This window comes from Elephas maximus, chromosome 12 (genome assembly GCF_024166365.1).
Source record: "Elephas maximus indicus isolate mEleMax1 chromosome 12, mEleMax1 primary haplotype, whole genome shotgun sequence".
In the NCBI taxonomy this organism is placed as follows: domain Eukaryota; kingdom Metazoa; phylum Chordata; class Mammalia; order Proboscidea; family Elephantidae; genus Elephas; species Elephas maximus.
The window spans coordinates 9642660-9663010 of NC_064830.1; the positions used below are offsets into that span (position 1 = coordinate 9642660).

General features: G+C 40.1%; 1 protein-coding gene and 1 long non-coding RNA gene across 16 annotated transcripts in view; one reads left to right on the forward strand and one right to left on the reverse strand.

The window, feature by feature from the left end:
- Positions 1 to 20351, forward strand: part of SNTG2 (syntrophin gamma 2) — a 459193-nt gene that overhangs the window by 336595 nt on the left and 102247 nt on the right. The gene's annotated exons all lie outside the window — the stretch shown is intronic.
- The window catches only part of LOC126086445 (uncharacterized), a 57356-nt gene continuing 57268 nt past the window's right edge, over positions 20264 to 20351 (reverse strand). Inside the window, exon 3 of the long non-coding RNA XR_007519515.1 lies at positions 20264 to 20330. This is a non-coding gene — a long non-coding RNA (uncharacterized LOC126086445). The remainder of the gene's footprint in view (positions 20331 to 20351) is intronic.

Sequence of the window (20351 nt, forward strand, 5' to 3'; positions counted from 1 at the left end):
ACATCATGGCTTGGGTCAAAAAAAAAAAAACCCTCATTGCTATTGAGTCGATTCTGACACATACTGCCTCTATAGGACAGAGTAGAACTGTCCCATGGGGTTTCCAAGGAGTGCCTGGTAGATTCAAACTGCCAACCCTTTGGTCAGCAGCTGTAGCACTTAACCACTATGCCAACAGGGTTTCCAATGGATTGGGTCACCTGCACCTTAATCTTCAAGTTACATCTTTGCTTTTTTAACATTTTATAAAGGTCCTTTTCAACAGATTTTTCCAATGCAATTTGAGGTCTCTGTATATAAAGTTTCAGCTCACTGCCTAATATATAGCTTCCTTCATTGTGTTTCAGTGCTGCTGTTGTTTGCTTGCCATCATCCACTAAACACCCCTCATTCCCAAGGCATTGTGTTGTATTACCCTAAATGGTTATCCCTCCACAGGCACATCTGTTGCTGCTACAGGGTGATCACTTCTTTTCTGGAAGTAGTTTCTTTGACACGCCCCATAGTCCCTTTGCCAGTGAACCCATCTTTTCATTTCAGTTTCAAAAACTGCAAAGCAACACTGTTAAGGTTATCCAAGGAATCACAGGTGTGCATCTTGAAAGCCCAGGGCTGGCTGCTGGACCAGGTCTGTGATTCATGTAGCATCCTGTGTGACCTGGAGTCAGTTGTTAACCTCTCTAAGGCTTTGATTCCCTACCTGCAGCATGGTATTTATCAAAATGGTAGCTGCCTGACAGCTGTGTGTTGAAGAATACATGAGATAATCCATCAGAAGTGCTTACTACAGTGCCAAGCACATAGCAAGCCTTTGGTGTTACTGTCCAGGGCACTCACATACAAGAGTGCATGGAATTTCATTTGTTCCACCTTCAATATGATGCTGAATATTTACTTGCCTGGGTATGTCTGCTTGCTTTGCTGCCCAACACCAGCTTATTTTCTCCCAGTCTATACTTAGTTAACCTAGTTACTCATTAAAAAAAAAAAAAAAAAGGAGGCGGAGCCAAGATGGCGGACTAGGCAGACGCTACCTCGGATCCCTCTTACAACAAAGACACGGAAAAACAAGTGAATCGATCACATACATAACAATCTACGAACCCTGAACAACAAACACAGATTTAGAGACGGAGAACGAACTAATACGGGGAAGCAGCGATTGTTTCCAGAGCCTGGAGCCAGCATACCAGTCAGGTACGGCACGAGCACAGAGACCTGCTCCACCCCCCTGAACTAACCCCGGGAGGGGGACTAGCCGGTTCCACGGGCGGCGTGGGACGCAGCCGTTAGGAGAAGTCCCCGGGAGGCAGTGACTGATCTTGGAGCAGAAAGAGCAGCACCCGAGCCGGGGAACCGTCCCACAGGGATTTGGACTGCACGCAGGTATGCCATAAACACGGAGAGTTGCTCCACCCCCTGAACTAACCCCGGGAAGGTGACCATCCGGGTCGCGCGGGCGGCGTGGGACGCAGCCGGTAGGAGAAATCCCCGGGAGGCAGCGACTGGTATTGGAGCGGGGAGAACAGCGTTCCAGCCGGGACACTCGGTCGCGGCACAAGCACGGGGAGCTACTCCACCCATCTGAACTAACCCCGGGAGGGGGCCCACCTGGTTCACGGGGGCGGCACGGCCACGCGGCTGGAGGGATGAGAAGTCCCCGGGAGGCAGCGACTGATTTTGGAGTCGAGAGTGCACCGTCCCAGTAGGGGAGCCTTGACGCTGGGCGTGGGGCTGGAAGCGGAGGATCTGACCGTGACTCCAGCGGGCCAGACCCCCCGGGGGCAATCTCCACACAGACAGCACACATAGGCGACGCGCCCGCGGGAATCTCAGATATAATAGTCTTTCCAAGCAAGACAAGCAACTCTGGCTATATTCTGAGGTGCTACTCTCCTATCTCTCTGTTCCCTCCCCCACCCTCCCCAGGCGGCTTCATTAACATCTGAATAGCCTGAGCCAGAGGGAGAACTCTGATAGGGATCTGACTGCAGTTTTTTTTTAGCGGATTTTCTGGAAAAACTAGTTTCCCAGTGATGGCTCGGAGACAACAATCCATATCAAACCACTTAAAGAAGCAGACCGTGACAGCTTCTCCAACTCCCCAAACAAAAGAATCAAAATCTTTCCCAAATGAAGATACAATCCTGGAATTATCAGATACAGAATATAAAAAACTAATTTACAGAATGCTTAATGATATCACAAATGAAATTAGGATATCTGCAGAAAAAGCCAAGGAACACACTGATAAAACTGTTGAAGAACTCAAAAAGATTATTCAAGAACATACTGGAAAAATTAATAAGTTGCAAGAATCCATAGAGAGACAACATGTAGAAATCCAAAAGATTAACAATAAAATAACAGAATTAGACAACACACTAGGAAGTCAGAGGAGCAGACTCGAGCAATTAGAATGCAGACTGGGACATCTGGAGGACCAGGGAATCAACACCAACATAGCTGAAAAAAAATCAGATAAAAGAATTAAAAAAAATGAAGAAACCCTAAGAATTATGTGGGACTCTATCAAGAAGGATAACCTGCGGGTGATTGGAGTCCCAGAACAGGGAGGGGGGACAGAAAACACAGAGAAAATAGTTGAAGAACTTCTGACAGAAAACTTCCCTGACATCATGAAAGACGAAAGGATATCTATCCAAGATGCTCATCGAACCCCATTTAAGATTGATCCAAAAAGAAAAACACCAAGACATATTACCATCAAACTCACCAAAACCAAAGATAAACAGAAAATTTTAAAAGCAGCCAGGGAGAAAAGAAAGGTTTCCTTCAAGGGAGAATCAATAAGAATATGTTCTGACTACTCAGCAGAAACCATGCAGGCAAGAAGGGAATGGGACGACATATACAGAACACTGAAGGAGAAGAACTGCCAACCAAGGATCATATATCCAGCAAAACTCTCTCTGAAATATGAAGGCGAAATTAAGATATTTACAGACAAACACAAGTTTAGAGAATTTGCAAAAACCAAACCAAAGCTACAAGAAATACTAAAGGATATTGTTTGGTCAGAGAACCAATAATATCAGATATCAGCACAACACAAGGTCACAAAACAGAACGTCCTGATATCAACTCAAATAGGGAAATCACAAAAACAAACAAATTAAGATTAATTAAAAAAAAATACACATAACAGGGAATCATGGAAGTCAATAGGTAAAAGATCACAATAATCAAAAAGAGGGACTAAATACAGGAGGCATTGAACTGCCATATGGAGAGTGATACAAGGCGATACAGAACAATACAAGTTAGGTTTTTACTTAGAAAAATAGGGGTATATAATGAGGTAACCACAAAAAGGTATAACAACTCTATAACTCAAGACAAAAACCAAGAAAAACGTAACGACTCAACTAACATAAAGTCAAACACTATGAAAGTGAGGATCTCACAATTTACTAAGAAAAACGCCTCAGCACAAAAAAGTATGTGGAAAAATGAAATTATCAACAACACACATAAAAAGGCATCAAAATGACAGCACTAAAAACTTATTTATCTATAATTACCCTGAATGTAAATGGACTAAATGCACCAATAAAGAGACAGAGAGTCACAGACTGGATAAAGAAACACGATCCATCTATATGCTGCCTACAAGAGACACACCTTAGACTTAGAGACACAAACAAACTAAAACTCAAAGGATGGAAAAAAGTATATCAAGCAAACAATAAGCAAAAAAGAAGAGGAGTAGCAATATTAATTTCTGACAAAATAGACTTTAGACTTAAATCCACCACAAAGGATAAAGAAGGACACTATATAATGATAAAAGGGACAATTGATCAGGAAGACATAACCATATTAAATATTTACGCACCCAATGACAGGGCTGCAAGATATATAAATCAAATTTTAACAGAACTGAAAAGCGAGATAGATACCTCCACAATTATAGTAGGAGACTTCAACACACCCCTTTCGGAGAAGGACAGGACATCCAGTAAGAAGCTCAACAGAGACACGGAAGATCTAATTACAACAATCAACCAACTTGACCTCATTGACTTATACAGAACTCTCCACCCAACTGCTGCAAAATATACTTTTTTTTCTAGCGCACATGGAACATTCTCTAGAATAGACCACATATTAGGTCATAAAACAAACCTTTGCAGAGTCCAAAACATCGAAATATTACAAAGCATCTTCTCAGACCACAAGGCAATAAAACTAGAGATCAATAACAGAAGAACGAGGGAAAAGAAATCAAATACTTGGAAAATGAACAATACCCTCCTGAAAAAAGACTGGGTTATAGAAGACATCAAGGAGGGAATAAGGAAATTCATAGACAGCAACGAGAATGAAAATACTTCCTATCAAAACCTCTGGGACACAGCAAAAGCAGTGCTCAGAGGTCAATTTATATCAATAAATGCACACATACAAAAAGAAGAAAGAGCCAAAATCAGAGAACTGTCCCTACAACTTGAACAAATAGAAAGTGAGCAACAAAAGAATCCATCAGGCACCAGAAGAAAACAAATAATAAAAATTAGAGCTGAACTAAATGAATTAGAGAACAGAAAAACAATTGAAAGAATTAACAAAGCCAAAAGCTGGTTCTTTGAAAAAATTAACAAAATTGATAAACCATTGGCTAGACTGACTAAAGAAATACAGGAAAGGAAACAAATAACCCGAATAAGAAATGAGAAGGACCACATCACAACAGAACCAAATGAAATTAAAAGAATCATTTCAGATTATTATGAAAAATTGTACTCTAACAAATTTGAAAACCTAGAAGAAATGGATGAATTCCTTGAAAAACACTACCTACCTAAACTAACACATTCAGAAGCAGAACAACTAAATAGACCCATAACAAAAAAAGAGATTGAAACGGTAATCAAAAAACTCCCAACAAAAAAAAGTCCTGGCCCGGACGGCTTCACTGCAGAGTTCTACCAAATTTTCAGAGAAGAGTTAACACCACTACTACTAAAGGTATTCCAAAGCATAGAAAATGACGGAATACTACCCAACTCATTCTATGAAGCCACCATCTCCCTGATACCAAAACCAGGTAAAGACATTACAAAAAAAGAAAATTATAGACCTATATCCCTCATGAACATTGATGCAAAAATCCTCAACAAAATTCTAGCCAATAGAATCCAACAACACATCAAAAAAATAATTCACCCTGATCAAGTGGGATTTATACCAGGTATGCAAGGCTGGTTTAATATCAGAAAAACCATTAATGTAATCCATCACATAAATAAAACAAAAGACAAAAACCACATGATCTTATCAATTGATGCAGAAAAGGCATTTGACAAAGTCCAACACCCATTTATGATAAAAACTCTTACCAAAATAGGAATTGAAGGAAAATTCCTCAACATAATAAAGGGCATCTATGCAAAGCCAACAGCCAATATCACTCTAAATGGAGAGAACCTGAAAGCATTTCCCTTGAAAACGGGAACCAGACAAGGATGCCCTTTATCACCGCTCTTATTCAACATCGTGTTGGAAGTCTTAGCCAGGGCAATCAGGCTAGACAAAGAAATAAAAGGTATCCGGATTGGCAAGGAAGAAGTAAAGTTATCACTATTTGCAGATGACATGATTATATACACAGAAAACCCTAAGGAATCCTCCAGAAAACTACTGAAACTAATAGAAGAGTTTGGCAGAGTCTCAGGTTATAAAATAAACATACAAAAATCACTTGGATTCCTCTACATCAACAAAAAGAACACCGAAGAGGAAATAACCAAATCAATACCATTCACGGTAGCCCCCAAGAAGATAAGATACTTAGGAATAAATCTTACCAAGGATGTAAAAGACCTATACAAAGAAAACTACAAAGCTCTACTACAAGAAATTCAAAAGGACATACTTAAGTGGAAAAACATACCTTGCTCATGGATAGGAAGACTTAACATAGTAAAAATGTCTATTCTACCAAAAGCCATCTATACATTTAACGCACTTCCGATCCAAATTCCAATGTCATATTTTAAGGGGATAGAGAAACAAATCACCAATTTCATATGGAAGGGAAAAAAGCCCCGGATAAGCAAAGCACTACTGAAAAAGAAGAAGAAAGTGGGAGGCCTCACCTTACCTGACTTCAGAACCTATTATACAGCCACAGTAGTCAAAACAGCCTGGTATTGGTACAACAACAGACACATAGACCAATGGAACAGAATTGAGAACCCAGACATAGATCCATCCACGTATGAGCAGCTGATATTTGACAAAGGACCAGTGTCAATTAACTGGGGAAAAGACAGCCTTTTTAACAAATGGTGCTGGCATAACTGGATATCCATTTGCAAAAAAATGAAACAGGACCCATACCTCACACCATGCACAAAAACTAACTCCAAGTGGATCAAAGACCTAAACATAAAGACTAAAACGATAAAGATCATGGAAGAAAAAATTGGGACAACCCTAGGAGCCCTAATACAAGGTATAAACAGAATACAAAACATTACCAAAAATGATGAAGAGAAACCCGATAACTGGGAGCTCCTAAAAATCAAACACCTATGCTCATCTAAAGACTTCACCAAAAGAGTAAAAAGACCACCTACAGATTGGGAAAGAATTTTCAGCTATGACATCTCCGACCAGCGCCTGATCTCTAAAATCTACATGATTCTGTCAAAACTCAACCACAAAAAGACAAACAACCCAATCAAGAAGTGGGCAAAGGATATGAACACACATTTCTCTAAAGAAGATATTCAGGCAGCCAACAGATACATGAGAAAATGCTCTCGATCATTAGCCATTAGAGAAATGCAAATTAAAACTACGATGAGATTCCATCTCACACCAGCAAGGCTGGCATTAATCCAAAAAACACAAAATAATAAATGTTGGAGAGGCTGCGGAGAGATTGGAACTCTCATACACTGCTGGTGGGAATGTAAAATGGTACAACCACTTTGGAAATCTATCTGGCGTTATCTTAAACAGTTAGAAATAGAACTACCATACAACCCAGAAATCCCACTCCTCGGAATATACCCTAGAGATACAAGAGCCTTCATACAAACAGATATATGCACACCCATGTTTATTGCAGCTCTGTTTACAATAGCAAAAAGTTGGAAGCAACCAAGGTGTCCATCAACGGATGAATGGGTAAATAAATTGTGGTATATTCACACAATGGAATACTACGCATCGATAAAGAACAGTGACGAATCTCTGAAACATTTCATAACATGGAGGAACCTGGAAGGCATTATGCTGAGCGAAATGAGTCAGAGGCAAAAGGACAAATACTGTATAAGACCACTATTATAAGATCTTGAGAAATAGTAAACCTGAGAAGAACACATACTTTTGTGGTTACGAGGGGGGGAGGGAGGGAGGGTGGGAGAGGGTTTTTTTATTGATTAATCAGTAGATAAGAACTGCTTTAGGTGAAGGGAAAGACAACACTCAATACATGGAAGGTCAGCTCAATTGGACTGGACCAAAAGCAAAGAAGTTTCCGGGATAAAATGAATGCTTCAAAGCTCAGCGGAGCAAGCGCGGGGGTCTGGGGAACATGGTTTGCGGGGACTTCTAAGTCAATTGGCAAAATAATTCTATTATGAAATCATTCTGCATCCCACTTTGAAATGTGGCGTCTGGGGTCTTAAATGCTAACAAGCAGCCATCTAAGATGCAGCAATTGGTCTCAACCCACCTGGAGCAAAGGAAAATGAAGAACACCAAGCCCACATGACAACTAAGAGCCCAAGAGACAGAAAGGGCCACATGAACCAGAGACCTACATCATCCTGAGACCAGAAGAACTAGTTGGTGCCCGGCCACAATCGATGACTGCCCTGACAGGGAGCTCAGCAGAGGACCCCTGAGGGAGCAGGAGAGCAGTGGGATGCAGACCCCAAATTCTCATAAGAAGACCAAACTTAATGGTCTGACTGAGACTGGAGGAATCCCGGTGGCCATGCTCCCCAGACCTTCTGTTGACACAGGACAGGAACCATCCCCGAAGACAACTCATCAGACATGAAAGGGACTGGTCAGCGGGTGGGAGAGAGACGCTGATGAAGAGTGAGCTAATTATATCAGGTGTACACTTGAGATTGTGTTGGCAACTCTTGTCTGGAGGGGGGATGGGAGGATAGAGAGAGAGGGAAGCCGGCAAAATTGTCAAGAAAGGAGAGACTGAAAGGGCTGACTCAAGACGGGGAGAGTAAGTGGGAGTAGGGAGTGAGATGTATGTAAACTTATATGTGACAGACTGATTGGATTTGTAAACGTTCACTTGAAGCTTAATAAAAGTTATTATAAAAAAAAAAAAAAAAAAAAAAAAAGTTGCCTTTGAGTCAATTCCAACTCTTAGCAACCCTATAGGATAGAACAGAACTCTCCCATAGGGTTTCCATGGAGTGGCTGGTGGATTCGAACTACCGACGTTTTGGTTAGCGGCCAAATGCTTAACCACTAGTTTCTACTTACTCACAACCTCACCTAATCTATGGCTATATTGTTGGGATTGTATAGCAGTTAGGGGTATAGACTTGCTTTAAGACAGACATAGGATCTAGTCTGAAATTGGCCATTTACAAACTGTAATTTGGGCCAATTGTTTTTTTGTTTAACCGCTCAAATCCTCAGCTACCTCACAACCAGGTTCATTCCAGTTTGACTGCCTGCTGAGAATTTGTGTTACCACCCCCAGATATACTGAGTCAGAATCTACAGTTTAACAATATCCTCAGGTGGTTCGTGTATACATAAGAATTTTAACAAGATCCCTAAGTGATTCTTATTTATACATAAGAATCACTTAGGGATCTTGTTAAAATGAAGATTCTGATTCAGTATATTTGAGGTGGAAGTGCAAATTCTCAGCAGGGGATTAAACCATAATGAATCAGTTAGAAGCTCCGCTCACAACATTCTTGTGTTGGTTAAATAAGATAACGCATGTCAAATGTTTAGCTCCATACCTGGTATAGAATGAGTGCTCAATAATTGGTTGTGGTTGTCATTTGTTATCATTGTCATTTCAGCTGCGACTCCTACTTGACACTGCCTAACTGACTCCATATTTTCAAATTTAAATCCCAGAGGTGAACATCTGATTGGCTAATCTGATACTGTTTTTGAGTAGAGCTAAAATGTTCATGCCAGGTTATCTTAGAGGCATTGGAAGGCTAAATAGACTGCCCATGGATCATATGCCCAACCTTGGGCTAGTCATGACCTGCCATTAGAGAAGGTGTGATAACAAGGCAGGCACTGTGATTGGGGCATCTCTCTTTGAAGGGGCTGGGGTTCAGTTTAACTCCAGTGTTGTCAGCATAACACAGAGCCGTTTTTTTCATGGAACTCAAGTATCTCATAAGATCCTAATAGGCACTCCTCAAGAAAAGTCATTGTCAATAAACTTTGAAAAGCAATTGTTTAAAACAGATAGGTTTCTTTATGTGGCACTTCCCACACGTTTTATTATGTGTTGGCTATCTCCAAAGTGGTTATAAAAAAAAAAAAAAAAAAAAAAACTCTTGCCGTCAAGTTGATTCCAACTTATAGTGACCCTATAGGACAGAGTAGAACTGCCCCTTAAATTTTTCAAGGAGTGCCTGGTGGATTTGAACTGCTGACCTTTTGGTTAGCAGCTGTAGCACTTAACCACTACGCCACCAGGATTTCCAAAGTGGTTATAGTATGCAGCATTTACCATACTCAACTCAGCAATTGATGAGTTAAAAAAAATCATAGTACCTACGAAAACCAAAAAAACCAAACCCACTGCCGTCGAGTTGATTCCGACTCATAGCGACCCTACGCACAACAGAACGAAACATTACCCGGTCCTGCACCATCCTTACGATCGTTGTTATGCTTGAGCTCATTGTTGCAGCCACTGTGTCAGTCTACCTCCTTGAGGGTCTTCCTCTTTCTGCTGACCCTGTACTCTGCCAAGCATGATGTCCTTCTCCAGGGACTGATCCCTCCTGACAACATGTTCAAAGTATGTAAGACGCAGTCTCGCCATCCTTGCTTCTAAGGAGCATTCTGGTTGAACTTCTTCCAAGACAGATTTGTTCGTTCTTTTGGCAGTCCATGGTATATTCAATATTCTTCGCCAGCACCACAATTCAAAGGCGTCAACTCTTCTTCGGTCTTCCTTATTCATTATCCAGCTTTCACATGCATATGATGCGATTGAAAATACCACAGCTTGGGTTAGGTGGACCTTAGTCTTCAGGGTGACATCTTTGCTCTTCAACACTTTGAAGAGGTCCTTTGCAGCAATTTGCCCAATGCGATGTGTCTTTTGACTTCTTGACTGCTGATTCCATGGCTGTTGATTGTGGATCCAAGTAAAATGAAATCCTTGACAACTTCAGTCTTTTCTCCATTTATCATGATGTTGCTCATTGGTCCAGTTCTGAGGATTTTTGTTTTCTTTATGTTGAGGTGTAATCCATACCGAAGGCTGTGGTCTTTGATCTTCATTAGTAAGTGCTTCAAGTCCTCTTCACTTTCAGCAAGCAAGGTTGTGTCATCTGCATAACGCAGGTTGTTAATGGGTCTTCCTCCAAACTTGATGCCCTGTTCTTCTTCATATAGTCCAGCTTCTCGTATTATTTGTTCAGCATACAGATTAAATAGGTACGGTGAAAGAATACAACCCTGTCGCACACCTTTCCTGACTTTAAACCAATCAGTATCACCTTGTTCTGTCTGAACAACTGCCCTATAGAGTTTCCAAGGAGCACCTGGTGGATTTGAACTGCCTTCCCTTTGGTTAGCAGCCATAGCACTTAACCACTACGCCACCAGTACCTACCAGAGATTAAAAAAATACATAAAAATACTGAAATTCGTAAATTCCTTTACAGTTTATAGTGCACTTTTACATATATAATATCATTTGAGTCCTGAGATAATCCAGCAAGATAGTTCAAGAGGATTCCTCATTTTGTTGATAAATGTTAGATACATACAAGTTGCTTTACAAGAACACACAGCTTGTTTAGATAGGACTGTACTACAGCTAGGTCTTCTAATTCTAGTCTGAGGAAGTCCTTTGTCTTCCCTTTAGCTATATTTATAAACAGTAGGGATCAGTAGGCCTGGTTTTAATTTATCCTGGACACAAGCAAAGTATCTCTTCATTTCAGTGCGGCAAACTTTTTAATAAGCAAATACTACTAAACCTCAGGTTCTGAAATATTAGCTGGAGATGCAAGAACTCTGACATCAAGGACCTCACAGTGTAGTGAGGGAAACCATCATATAATTTCAGCTAACCTGGCAATCTGTCTTGGAAGAAGTACAACCAGGATGCTCCTTAGAAGCAAGAATGGCAAGACTGTGTCTCATATACTTTGGACATGTTATCAGAAGGGACAGGTCCCTGAAGAAGGATATCATGTTTGGTAAAGTAGAGGGTCAGCAAAAAAGAGGAACACCCTCAACGAGATGGACTGACACAGTGGCTGCAACAATGGGCTCAAACATAACAACAATTGTGAGGATGGCGCAGGACTGGGCAGTGTTTAGTTGTTGTTGTACATAGGGTTGCTTTGAGTTGGAACCTACTTGATGGCACCTCAGAACAACAGCAACCTGCCAATGCCCCTTCCTCACAGCTTCTTGAAACCCTGTTTCTGGAATTGCAGTGTTCAACGACAGAAACATACATAAATGTCTCAGCACCAGGTGAAAAGAAGCAGCACAGGAAGTGGGGACAATCATCCAAAAGGAGGGGAAGTAGAATGCTGCTTCAGAAGAGGACGCAGGGATCCTGATGAGGCACAAAGTGGACATTCCTTGCCTAATGCTCTTCCCAGTCTAAATATGGATGCAATAGAATTTAATCTCGTGTAAAAGCCCCTGGCACTTTATTGACTCATTTGCAAAGTCTTGGGAATTTTATATAAAAATCTAAATGTAAGAAGAGGGAAAAAAAAGCCATTCTGTATATGGAGGAAGGGGCTATGAGAGTCTGCTTCTGTCATTCATCTTCTAACCATAGTTGACAGCATTTGGCAGATAATTGTGTCCATGTGAAGGCTTTTTAATTTTAGAGACATACAGTGTCAGAGCTGTGCCATATTGTCATTAAAACTATTTTATCCTGGACTTTTATTGTGATAGAACTCAGAGAAAATAGAAACATACATTTTAATTTTTAGTGATAATTTGAGCAACCACACCTACACTTATCTGTTTCCTCATTTGAGTTTTACTTCCACAAGTGAAGCTCCTGGGTAAATAAAATAATAAATGTACTTGACTGAAGGGTTATTTATGATCATTTTGGTTGAAATCTCCTCCTAAGAAATTGTGGGTTATAGTACCTATATTTACTGCTGGAACTTTCTTAAAATATATTCGAAATACAGAATGGAGGGATAATATTCTTTTTAGATGACCTCCTCCAGTCTGACTTACTAGCCCTGTTCATGCCTGGTGGAAAAGCAACTGGAAAGGCAAGGAGAAACCTCATGGGTGGATCTCTTCATTAACGAAGCTGAATTGAACTACAAATTCGATTTAGTAGATGTCTTGTTCTAGCGTGCTGCTTGAGTGCCGCGGTTAATTTCTGGAGAAGTGTCAGAAGTTTCAGGTCATGGACATCTGCTGGGAGGTATAAGTCCCCTGTCAGACCAGAAGAGCTTAAGCCGTTTATACCATCCAGATCCAGATAAAGACAATCACTCCGCATAGACCCAGCCTGTAACTACGGTTCACAGGGAATTCAGCTTTAAAATATACATGTTAAAGTGTAGTGCCTTTAGCTCTTCTTCCTGGTACTGGCTTCCATCGTTCTTTTTTATGATTATTAACTGAAAAAAAGAAATAAATACAGCTTAATAACTTTCCTCTGGCATTCATTCATATTTTGTTTAGTTGTAAACTATGAGTTCCTGTCTACATTTGATTTTGAAATCATCCGTTTAAAGAAATCCTAGTGTATCTCAATCTAACTTTATAAGCTACTTCTTTTTCTTCAGAACTCTGTTTACAAAGCTGTGTTATACCTAGAGAATCTTTTTCTTAATTTAAATGTACTTGCATTTTTGTTGAAAGGTAGATCAGTTTTGCCAATATCAATGATATCGCTGTTGGTCAAGTCTGTATAGTTAGTACATCCTCAGCAAGGGCAAAGTATCCTGCTACTTGGAACCTAAAGACAGGATTCAGTTTCAGGGAGGAACTTAGAGGTGATGGAGGCACCAGAAGACTGGAGCAAGGGGCTGGGGAATGTGTTAAAAGTACATGAAATCAGCTATATGTACTGTGAAACATAAGTCACATTTTTACTTGTTTTATGACGGAAACATCAAAACATGGGAACTATCAAACATGTCAGCAAGCTTGGTTCATGGTGACCCCCACACCATGCCTACCCTACTAGCGTTTTGCTCTGCTTTCTTTGGTCCACAAGTTCTTTACTCTTTTCAGTCACCCAGTAGGTTTCCATGGTGTCTTGTGGTTTCTTTCTTGGTCATCTAAATTATTTGATAATGCATTATAAAAACAAATAAACCCTGTATGTTCCATGTTCCTTCTGGCAGTCTCTCACTATCCAATCCAAACAGCTACAGCTGCTCTCTAGATTTCTCTCTCCCTCTTTCTCTCCCACCATTCTTCTTTCCTCTCAAGGTCTCTTCTTTTATCTAATTTCTAGTTCCTCAGAGACATGATTTCATCTTTGGGATAAGAGAATATACTGAGCCTTACCTTGTAATAATGTATTCCCTCCTACACACACACTTCTTTTTCTGTAAAAGCTATCTACCATCTCTTCGTCCTTGCAAATAAAGACACTTCCGAAGCTTCCTAATGGACATTTCACTCATTAATTTCTTAAGCCTAATAATTTCTGCAGATGACTTACCACCATGCCCAGTCATCATTAGGAATTTCTTTTGATAGTTATTGTTTTGGTGACATGATGAAACGGTGAGGCCATTTCGGTGTAGCAATACCATGCTATGACTTGTAAAGAAAAAACAAATCCCAAATTACACTAGAAGGTCATTTTCAAGGTGCAGTAGACCTGTGAAAATTGAATTAGCCTCCCATGCGTTTACCGATAGCATCAGATTTAAGGAACCCAGATATTCATCTAAATTTTATGCATCTATCCAAAGTTGTCTGTTGACAATTTAGCATCTCGGATCGCTGAAACATGAAGATTTCATTATCCTTAAGAAAGCATGTAGTTTCATAATTTGAATTTTTAAATATAAAATTGTTCATTACATCAATATAGCACCTCACAGTTTATGAAACTGTTTATTTTTGAGGGGGCTCAAAAATACATTGAAATAGTTTATTTGTAATGTGCTCTTTTAGATAAACAGGCATTTTACTAAGCAAAGCATGTAAAGAGAAACAGCCTGGGTTAACTTTTTAAGCAGAAAAGAATCAAAATGTCCATATGCATAATGTGTATTATGTTGGCTTAAAATTAGAAGTTTTACTTAAAATAAATCATCTTTCATGTAATATCCAGAATAGCAAGAACTCATTGCTGTCGAGTTGATTCTGACTCATAGCGACCCTGTAACAAGAGTATATTTTCAAAGAGAACTGGAAAGATTTTCTAAGACAATGAAAAAGCCTTAGAAAATAGCTTAGTAGAAAAAGTTGTAGATTAATAATTAGAAGCTGTAGGGTCTAAGAGGTCCCTGAGTGATGCACATGGTTTGCACTCGTGTACTAACCTAAAGGTTGGCAGTTGGGACCCACCTAGCAGCACTGTGGAAGAAAGGCCTGACCGTCTACTTTCATAAAGATTACCATCAAGAAAACCCTCTGGAACAGTTCTACTCTGGAACACATGGGGTCACCATGAGTCAGAATTGACTATGGCTACAGTTTTGTTATTGTTTTTTGTTTATTTGTTTAGTTGGTTTATGGGTTCTATTTACTGCGCATGGGATTTGGGGCAAGTGATTCACACTCTTTACTCAACGCTTCGCACGTTCATGAGATAGGGATAATAAATCGTAGCCAGAGTGCCCACTCAGTCATTGTAAACACAGAATGGCTTCAGTTTTACGTTTATAAATGTTTCTGAAAACTCTAAAGTGTTTTATTTTAGCATACGAGATTACTATTGCTATTCAGCAATGTCTCATTGTAAAATCAAGGCACAAAATATGGTGAGTGAGTGAATTTATACACACAGATTTACAAACAGCATTTCTGGCCTGGGATTGAATATTCTGGAGCTGGTGGAAATTTGTCTGTGGCAATTTCTACTTTGCTTAGATCTAATACAATGTTATGCTAAAGTTTATAATATCTATATTTATTTACTTTATCCTGACATTAAATGTGAGGTTTCTGTAGCAGAGACAGACTTCGAGTTACTCACAGAACAACTTAGCACCAGTTTTCCATTCCCCAGTCCTCAGGAGGGTGGCACAGTGAGAGCCAGAGGTACCCGCATTACAGAGGATTGTACCACAGGAGAGAGCTCTGAAGCTATTCCTCTCAGAGTTTGCACAGGACAGTTGGTACCACTGCCCACCCTTGTCTTCAGAGAAGGAGAGAGAGAGACCTTATCTTTCTAATGTACACAAATCTTCCCTGGGGAATGTTAAAAATGGCTCCAAGGGAGATAAATCTGGATATATTCATGGAATGGTTTACTGTCTGTAGCTTCTGAGTCATGGTTACCACTCAGTCATCCTTTAAGCTAGGTGGCCAGGTGTTTTTGCTCAGAAAGCCTTAACCCTGCAGAAAAGTGAAAATAGTCGTGTAGTATTTTTCCAAAACCTTCTATCAGAATATTCTAATTGAGTTTTAGAAGGACCTAGAGATTGTTATGACAAATAATTTAGGAAAAGCTAAAAGATAAAGTCCTTTATTCAAGGACATTTCTGACTACTTCAAGATGGGGGGAAAGAGGAAATATTGCAAGAGAAGAGGGAAAAGGGTGGAGGAAAAAAAGGGAGAATGGGGAAGTAGAAGGAGGAAGTCTATATTTTACAACCCTGTTACTTTACTGAAAGGCCAAGGAGTGATATTGGAAGAGTTGGAGTTAAAACTAAGGACTCAGCTCATTCTGATATACCCCACTCTCATCATTAGCCCAAATGTTTATTTGTGATTTGCAGATTAGAATCAGAAAGATAATGTTTCAGCTATCCATGTTTTCAAACATCATTAAAATGTGTTAAAATAACAGCTATAAAATCCATTTTACAGGATAGCAGTTGACTATGCATATGCAAAAAATACTAGAAGCAATTTTGAGAATTTCAATTAGACAAGTATATTCTATGAATGCAAAAAATTATCTGGGAATAATTTAAGTGAAGATTATAGATCAAAGAGATTAGGCAACTGGATACCTAATATAGAATCAATCTCTATTACTCTTGAATGAGCCCTGGTGGCACAGTAGTGTTACTGCAATTTCATTAGTTATCGCCGCCTGCCGCAAACAGCCAGTTCTTGAGACAGGGCCGAGGTGGGTAGGAAGAGCTTTATTATATACTGATATACAGGAGACAGAGGGGAATGGTCTCCTCCTCAAGCTGTCTGTCTCCAGGAACCGCAGGCCGGCTTGGGTTTTATGGGGAAAAGGGGCCATAGGTTTTAGGAACTTGTGGAATGTGCATTTTGTTTCTGTTTGGTTTCGGTGGTATTTCAAACATGTTGATCTTTCTTGCCATTATCCCATCAGCCCAGGGAGTGGCTGGCGCCATCCTCCGTCCTGTTTGACAGGCTGAGATTGATATCATTTGTTTTCCACAGTCCTGGGGAAACAGTTAACATTTAACTTTTAGGGGAGTTAATGACAAAATCATATTTGGACACAGAGACAGACTAGGGCGAGGAAAAATGGCTCAGGTTCTGTTCAAGATATGGCTGAGCAGCCTGTTTCAGTAGTTAAAGTGCTCAGCTGCAAACTGAAAGGTCGGCTATTCAAACCCACCGGTCGCCCCATGGGAGAAAGATGTGGCAGCCTGCTTCCATAAAAATTACAGCCTTGGAAATCCTATGGAGCAGTTCCATTCTGTCCTGTGGGATCGCTGTGAGTGGGAATCAACTTGACAACAATGGATTTTTATATTACTTTTGGTCTACTTAATCATCACTCCACAATAATAATACAACATGCCAAGAAAAAACCTCTTATTGTTTAAAATTCTTGCTATTTTCGAATCAAACTTGGTCAAATATATTAGAAAATGATCAACTATCGTTATTTGAAAACACACAAAGCATTCGTGGTTTAAGGTTACAAAACTATTAACATTATCTTTGCTGCCATAAACTCTGGTTGTTCCCTTTGTGTTACATGCCAGTCTGCAGAAATCAAGGTTATCAGCATTGATTTTTTTTTTTTTCCTTATTCTGGTTTCTGAGTCACCACTCATGAGAGTTAACAGTAAGGAGTTTAATGATGGAACCGATTACGTCCCGTCCCCTTCCCATCACTTAAAACGATGCCTCAGAGGAGACTAACTTGCTACAGTGGTTCAGAGCGCTTCACTCCACCTGTGTCCCACTTATTATTAGAGGTTTTCACCTGTTTCTGTAAGACGTGCAGTCCTGAAAACATACTGCAGAATACATCTTATTTGCTGCTATAGGAAATTCTCTGATTTAGGAAATGATGATATGGAGTAGCTATTTTGCAAAATAAGCCTTTTTTTGTAATATGAACAATGATTAAATATCCATCTGCTTTATAAATAAAATTTTCTTAATTCACTACCTACCCTTCCTCCTTTCCACCAGCAATCTTTCTTTCTGTCCTAAACATGTTTTTCTCTTCAAGCAAGCCAACCAGCACTCACCCCCCAGGTACAATCTTTGGATACGTAGAGCATTCTCATCAGTACTCTCAGGGCTACACTACACTTGCCTCAGTCTTGTTGAATGTTGTTGTTAGGTGCTGTGAGTCAGTTCCAACTCTTCGTGACTGACCCTGTGTACAACAAAACAAAACAGTGCCTGGTTCTGCACTATCCTTCCATTCGTTGTTGTACTTGAGCCCATTGTTGCAGCCACTGTGTCAATCCATCCTGTTGAGAGTCCTCTTTTGTTTCGCTGACCCTCTACTTTACCAAGCATGATTATCCTTCTCCAGGGACTGATCCCTCGTAATAACATGTCCAAAGTATGTAAGACGCAGTCTCGCCATCCTTGCTTCTAAGGAGCATTCTGGTTGTACTTCTTCCAAGACAGATTTGTTCGTTCTTTTGGCAGTTCATGGTATATTCAATATTCTTCTCCAACACCACAATTCAAAGGCATCAGTTCTTCTTTGGTCTTCCTTATCCATTGTCCAGCTTTGCAGGCATATGAGGAGACTGAAAACATCACCTTAGTCTTCAAGGTGACAGACACAGACATATGTAACTGACAATTAATATGAAACAGCTTTGAGTAAGTGTCAAATGAATCTGAACAAATCACATAGCTTCTGAGAATTAGGAGAGGGATGAAATAACCTCATGGAGCTGTGAGGGAAGGCACTAGGAGGAGGTTTGATGTGAGGTGAGCCTTTCAGAAATGAGTTCAGGTAAACAAGGGAGAGGGGAGTAAACAGAAAGACCTGCTTTATTCCACAGTAGTTATTGACTTCATTTAGGGGGAGGGAAATGCACATTAAAACCAGGTGCTACATAGCTTTTAAAAATGTGATTTCTTTCTAAAAATTTGACACACTTATGAGCCATCTACAGTTTCAAATGCCTTCTAAATAATCATGTCCAGATAAGTTTTATAAGAAGTATAAATTACCTAGATGGCATCTCAAAATAACCTACAAGTTTCCTTAGAATCTATCTGAATAGCAGCAAAACATTTCTGTAGATGCTGTATGGTGTCTCATAGGAGAAAATTGTGAGCAGACTAAACCAAAGAAATGCCATGAGAAGTCATAAAACATCAGCAGGTACGCTGTGGTCATGGAGGTAGTCAGCACCTGGCTACAAGGCAGAGGTGATGTTGAGCTGCTCTTGCAGTAGTGGTTGAGGTGAACAGTGGTTCTAGGCATATACCAAAGCATATCTGGTGTGTGACAAAGAGCCCTTCTTGGCCCAAAACCTTTGTAAATATGGACAGTACATATTCCCGTTCCAAGCATGAACTGTCATGACATCTTATGCTCAAGGTTTTCTGGCAGTTAACCTGTATAAACTCAATTTGACAAAGGGATGAATCAGTGGGAGAAAATACAAACTAACAAAGGGCCATGTATTAACTACGAATTTTTTTTATTAAAAGTAACAGAAAACTCACCCCAAAGTGGCTTAAGGGAGAAAAAAACAACCATAAATCTATTTGCTGACGTAGCTGAACAATCCAGGGACAGAAATATCCCAGCACTCAGTGATCTAGCACTAATGAGACTTAATGAGACCTAATGAGACTTAATGAGACGTGGACCAAGTGTCTCTGTTTTTCTCAGCTCCGCTGCATTGTTCCCTTCGTTGTCAGTCTCTACACATTTGGCCCCAGGATGGCTTCCAACAGCTTTCTAGGAATAAGTCCTGAAAGGAAACAGCTCCATTCCCAGATGTCTGAGAAAACTTCTGATTTTACTTTTGTGTCTCTGCTGAAGTCATCTTCTCATCCCTGAATCAGTCACTGTGGCTAAGAGAATGAGATGCACTGACTGATTGATACCTAGATCACATACTGCTCCCTGAGCTGGGAGCACAACCAAACCCATCAACAGCACGTGAGTTGAGAACGAGAGGGAGATTGTTCTCCGGAGGGAAACAGAAATTGCCATCACCAGGACAAATGAAATGTAAGGTGGACAGCAAAAGCAATAGAACCAGCACAGACTTACAGAAAGTTGGTGCCTAATAAATACTTTATAAATATTGCTGAATGAGTGAGGAAATAGGCCTGAATTTTGCCAGCAGTAAAAAGCACAGCCTCCTCAAAGTTTTATCTCAGAATATGACTCTGAAGGTCTACCATTCTACCATGTAGTGATGACACACTAATAAGGAAAAATGCATTCAGTGTAATATATAATATTAAAATATACTACTCTCTGAAGGTTTTAATCATAAAAATCATTGCCTTCGTGTCAATTCTTACCCATAGCAACCTTATAGGACAGAGTAGAGCTGACCAATAGGGTTCCCAAGGCTGTAAATCTTTACAGAAGCAGACTGCCACATCTTTCTCCCATGGAGAGGCTGGTGGACTCAAGCTTCCAACCTTTTGGTTTGCAGCCAAGCCCTTAACTACGTTGCCTCCAGGCCTCCTTGATATTAATCAGAACACCAGTATAATGGCAAATACCAGAAAGTAGTCTACAATGTCCACCACAAAAGGAAAACCTAAAAAAAAAAAAAAAAATC